The sequence below is a fragment of the Malus sylvestris genome, chromosome 6, assembly GCF_916048215.2.
Source record: "Malus sylvestris chromosome 6, drMalSylv7.2, whole genome shotgun sequence".
Classification (NCBI taxonomy): Eukaryota; Viridiplantae; Streptophyta; class Magnoliopsida; order Rosales; family Rosaceae; genus Malus; species Malus sylvestris.
The window spans coordinates 4,052,450-4,058,689 of record NC_062265.1 but is presented as its reverse complement, the minus strand read 5'-3'; the positions used below and the strand labels follow the sequence as shown (position 1 = coordinate 4,058,689).

General features: G+C 36.5%; 1 pseudogene; it reads left to right on the top strand.

The window, feature by feature from the left end:
* The first annotated feature begins 1,212 nt into the window (after nucleotides 1-1,212).
* Nucleotides 1,213-5,936, top strand: LOC126626995 (acetylornithine deacetylase-like; annotated as a pseudogene).
* The last annotated feature ends 304 nt before the right edge of the window (nucleotides 5,937-6,240 follow it).

Sequence of the window (6,240 nt, the reverse complement as noted above, 5' to 3'; positions counted from 1 at the left end):
AATGGGTTTTGGGTCTTGGGTTAGCACGGCCCAAAGGCCTAGTTTTGACAAAAAAATGACACCGGAGCTTCCCTAGCTTCAGTCAACTCGATTCTTAACCAAACGTTGCAACATTATACATCAAAATGAAGCCCGGGAGACAAGGAATCGAGATGTACCTTTGGTTTCCTCGGTCGTGGCCCGAGGTGGCCGAAAAATGGCTCGAAAGCTGTCGGGTCTCACCGAATAATATGGAGAAAATGGTTCCGAGGCATTCTTGCGTTAAAACACTACCCAAAAGCCTCAAACATTACCTAATCACGCTACTAAACTCGATCTAGGAATATTTAGGGGTGAGTTTGACTTACCTCGTCGTAAACCATGTGCATAGTGACAGTGCACAATGTCGAGAATGAGGGAAAGTGAGGTCGGAGAGGTGAGGGGGAGAAGTGAGGTTCCAGGGGTGGTGGATGTCTGTGTGTATGTAAGTATGGGTGTGTGTGAGTTCGTTGAAGAGATGAGAAGAGAGTAGAGACGAAATAGAGAGAGGTCCAAGAGTTTAGAGAGGGAGAGATATACGATGCATGGGAAAGAAGAAGCAAAGAAGCAAGCAAGTGGGTCGGGAGACAAACAAACCAGAGGGGGCCGCACATGGCACACCATTTAAGGCCCAAATAGTAACCCTTTCAAAATATATCTTACAACCCAACGTGAAATTACGAAGATACCCATTTTGTCTCATAAATTTCGGGACGGGTTGCTACACTTAATAATATTAGTAAATTTTTTCGAATAAACTTGACATAAAAACATTCTCAAATCAACAAAAATAATGAAACTATGTAAGTTTAAAAAATGGATTAAAAAAAAGAGTTCATTGATTTTAAAACAAATTGGTACATTTTACATATAAAAAAATTAAGACATTTTACATACAAAAAATTGGAATATTTAAAAAAAATAGATGAACAGGTAGTACATTTAAGATTAAAATCTTTTAATATAAAATAAATGAGTATAAACTTATTTAATTTTTTTTTTTTGGGAAATGTCTTAAATTGAACGTTAATAAGGGGATTATGATGGTATGAGTATTGAAATCCTAAATTAATTAATATTTTTATTTTAAAATTTTGTAATTAATATGTAAATTCATTAATATATATGGCCACCACGATCAGTGCGAAAGCCAAAACCAACAGGGAAAGAAATATTCTGATTTCGCAGGCAACCATGGCTTCCTCCTCCACCGACGTGAAGAAAATAGTAGGCGACCTGGACAAGGAGTCCTTCATGTCCCTTCTGTCCAAGCTTATTGGGGAGTCCAAGTACCTCCTGAACAACCCACCTGCCCTCATCCCTCAAGAGGACCGAGCCATCAAGCACGTGCTCGATTCCCTGCTGCCCCTCAGCACCACCACAGGCGGTGGTCCCTTGGTGATCAACCACGTGCCTACTTCCCCGGCAGAGGCAACGTCATTGTGGAGTACCCAGGAACTGTTCCTGGGAAGATCTTGTCCTTTGTTGGCTGTCACATGGACGTCGTCACTGCTAATCCCAAAGACTGGGTTTGTTCCTTTCTTTAATTCTATTTTTGGCTTTAGTTTGGTCTGTATTTGCGGAAATTTAGATGAAAATATTGGAATATTATCGATATCGATAAAAATTGAATAAAAATTACGGAAATTGTAAGAAAAACTTGAAAAATTTTATTGAAACTTTGCAGAATGTTTATTTAATCAATTATCTATTAGTTTATCACAAAAAAATTGAAAGGAAATGCATTGCATGATAGATATACTGATTTAAGTTGATTATATAGCGAGCTGGTAAATATTGTGAGTGTAGAAAATATGTAGTATTTAATGAAAGAAGTTTAAACACATCATAATGATTTATATATAATGAATTAGTACAATATTTTACACTTTATACATTGCATGGTAAGATACTTAGCAAGGTCTAAAATATCGATGATATCGGTAGTCCAAAAAAATATCGGTAGTCCAAAAATACGGAAATTTCGATAGAAATATCGGGATATTATAGATATTTTAGACCATGATCCTATCTATAGTGTAGAATGTTAGAGTGTGGCAGTTTTATGTTCAATACATTACAACTTACAAGTTATTTAACTCAATGTTGTGTTTTCAGTCGATTATCTTTGTATGTCGATTCGTTTAGCATTTTCAGTTCTGGGGCTTGTTGGAATTGATTGGAGCTTCAGTTTAACTGTTACTTGTATCGGTTTTCGAGTGATTAGCTGTTGTGTTAGTTTAATTCCAATCAATATTTGCTGAGTTTCGATTTTTTTTTTCTTTTTTTGTTGAATAGGAACTGCTCTGCGTTTATTCATTTCAATTTACGTATGTTTCCCCATTGGGTTCTCCCAAATACATATGTTTTGCTTTATCCTTTGTGACTGAAGAAGTGCAGTTTTCCTGGGTCTATGGTTACTCATGTTAAAAGCTTAATCCAATATGCCTTTTAGATATTTATATAGGTTATGTCTTGGATTTACCCCAAAGCTTATATCTTTCAATTTCCCCATTTTTGTGATTGAAGAAATGCAGTTTTCTTGGTTTTCGGATTACTCATGTTTAGCCTAATCCAAATGTTTTAACTACTGAAATCTTCTTTCCTATTAATAAGGCAGTCAAAATCCCAATCATGATTCTGGTGAATTAAATTAAATCCAATAAATTTGAAACCCGAACAAGTTTGTTCAGTTGACAAATTTACCCTGCATAAATCTTTTGTTCTGGGGTTTTCATCCTTATGTGATGAGAAGTTGGATACTATAATTTTGTAATTTGTTGCCTTTAGATTTATGTTGTTCAAAATTGATTCATCAATAATCCAATTCCAGTTGAACCCTACCGATTTGAAATTTCTACAAACCCATTGATAGTTTTTTGGGTTTATTTTTGACAAAACCTGTTGCTTTTGAACTAAGAAATACTTTCATTTCTTATGAATCTCATTGTTCTTTTCTGGCCTACATTAAATTCAGAAGTTTTTATTTTTTACCTGTGTATGGTTTCCTTTGTCTATGTATTAGTAAGTATGGTATGTTTTCTGCTAGCTTGTCCTTGCTTCTTATCTTGCCAACTCTTTGTCCGGTTATGAGCTTAACTGGATTCAGCTGTTAATATATTACCATTTCAGCGTGATGCATCTGAAATTGATTTTAACCACTAACGGAAGACTTGGCGCAAAACTGAGCGCAGTGGTGTTCTAGGATTCATACAGCTGACCCCACTTGGTGGGATAAGGCTTTGTTGTTGTTGTGTTTATTTAAGATCCTACAGTTTACATCATTTTGGCAATAAGCTTTGGTTCACGACAAGCATAAAATCTCAACTGCGGCCAATAAATTTTATTACGCTTCACATCTTACATTTTGAAAATAGAGTTTCATTACAGGAGTTTAAGTTTTTCATTGGTGTTTAGTCCTTCATTACAGGAGTTTGAGTTTTTCATTGGTGCTGTGTACAGAATAATGGATCACATTGGGCAGTAGTTAAAATGCAATAACAATTGTTCTTTCCTTTTCTCAATTTTGGTAGGTTAGTGATGATTCATTGTAAGAGGTCGCACTTGGTGCGATGGCAAGTGCCTTCGCCCATGAGCGGTAGGTCTCGGGTTCGAGACTTGGGAGCAGCCTCTCCATAAATGGGGGTAAGGCTAGCCGACATTCACCTCTCCCAGACCCTGCGTAAAGCGGGAGCCTTGTGCACTGGGTACGACCTTTTACGACGAGTGATGATTCATTGTGCATCAAATTTGATTCTTGTATATGCAGGAATTTGATCCATTCTCACTGAGCATCGAAGGAGATAAACTTCGTGGCCGTGGAACCACTGATTGCTTGGGTCTTGTTGCACTTCTAACTGAGCTCATGAGAAGGCTGGCTGAGACAAAGCCAAAATTAAAGTCAACTGTGGTCGCAGTCTTTATAGCAAATGAAGAGAATTCTTCCATTTCAGGAGTTGGTGTGGATGCGCTCGTGAAGGATGGGCCAGTCAGTAAGCTAAGGGATGGTCCTCTGTAAGTAATTTTCATTTCTTGTAAAACAGGACAGCCAAGAAGTGTCACACTGATTAATTTTTGCGACTTTTGTGGTTCAACTCAGGTTTTGGATTGACATGGCAGATAAACAACCTTGCATCGGTACTGGTGGAATGATACCTTGGAAGCTTCATGTGACTAGGAAGCTTTTTCATAGTGGTTTAGCACACAAGGTATGTCACTGTGTCTTATAGGCCATTTTAATCTTCTCAATCACGGTTATTTGAGACTTTTGTGGGGGGTAGTGATAGCACTTTTCTTTTCTTGGTTTAACCAAGGAGAAGGGTATGTCAACAAGGCTTTTTCTTTAATCTTTTTCTCTTCTAGGATTTTTCTTATTCGTTTTTGTTGTTTGCAGGTTAACTCCCTTCTACAAGTAAGCAACTGGCTTTCTTTCATGAATTTCCATGTCCTATAAGTTTGATGCAATGATTTTATCTCTGCTCCATTCTCCATTTTTAACTTGCAAACACTATTGACCTGTTACAGCGTTAAGGATGTTTGGAAAAGCTTCAAGAATATGTGGATGATATTAATGAAAACATAGGAAAGGTAGAGTCACGAGGACCAGTTTCAAAGTATGTCCTACCGGATGAAAACTTAAGGGGAAGGTGCTCTCTCTCTCTCTCTCTCTCTCACACACACACACACGTCATAAACAATTGTCATAAGATATTCAGACCAAAAAAATGTATTGTGATAAGATATTCATTTAATAATATGTAATTACTTCATGCCAGCATTCTTAGTTTTGTTAGTTAAACGCATGCCATAAACCGATCCCTATGTTTTCCAGCCTTTCTTCAAACAAATGTTGCCCTTGGATGATCGTTTGTTTGCTTCGCATTACAAGTTGCTACCACAGATATTTCTATTTCTTGGATAAAATAAATAAACAACAAAAAGCAAAGCAAATCAAAACAAAAGGAAAAACAAATATTTTTCGGCATTATTAATTATTAAAAGAAGAAAGAAAGTTTACATCTTTTTTTGTCTGCAGCCTTACATTAAGTTTTGATGAGGCAAAGTCTGGAGTTGTTTGTGATCTCAACTCCCGTGGATTTCATGTATTGTGTAAAGCTACTGAAGAGGTTGTTGGTCATTTAAAACCGTACTCAATTACTGGAAGTTTACCTCTCATTCGAGAACTACAGGTACAATAATTGTTCTTTGCTTATTGTTTTCTTTGTTCCTAGCCCATTTTTACTTTTTCTCTTCTACTTTCCCTCGAGTACTCTCTCTTAATTATATCAATTTGTTGTGTTCTAGGATGAAGGATTCGATGTTCAAACTGCTGGCTACAGTACGATACTATTTGGTTCTTCCTGGGGAGTTGATAGGTTATTATATCCGAGTCGATGATCTGATTCACTGCTGTTATTTATGCATGTACAGGCTTGATGGCAACATACCATGCCAAGAAGGAGTACTGCCTTTTTACGGATATGAGGCAAGGCTACCAGGTGTTTATCAGCGTGGTCTCTCAACTAGAAGACTCAGAATCTGCAAAGACACAAAAGCAAATTTGAAGAATGAGAATAACAAGAAGTTGCAATCTCTGGTGTCTCAACTAGACGAGAGAATCGGGGGGCAAAAGTGGGTAAGAAAGAAACTTAGAAGGTTAAAAATAATGAGAAATTGCAAATGGTACGTTGCTAATCATGAAGACAAGTATTGATTCCAATAGAGAAAGCAAAATGTTGGTATAATCTTTGATCTGTTAAGGGTATATGTTCTGCACTGAGTTGAGTGCGTTTTTGTTCTTTCCTGCATTAAGATTGGAACTTAGGATCTCCATTTCACTTTATTCATCCCATGTCACAGTTACAGTGGCAGTTTTTTTTTTTTTTTTTTTTTTTTTTTTGCCTTTGTGGGTAAACTGTATTCCCATTTGGGAGATTCTATTAGAATCCAATCAAATAAACTGTATTCCCATTTGGGAGATTCTATTAGAATCCAATCAAATAATTTAGAGGAAGATGTGGGTTAGATTAGTCATAAACAGCAGTGTGTCCGTCTGGTCGCACCCAAATTTGAATTTTCTTCCTTTTATTTTTTTTATTTTTTATTTTTTGTGAAGGAGGCTTTGTTTTTAAGTTATTTTTAGGGCCAATGTTTAAAAACAGGCCTACCAAACAGGAATTGAAGTTTGGAACTCAAAACTTGTTTTTTATTTATAAAAATTGT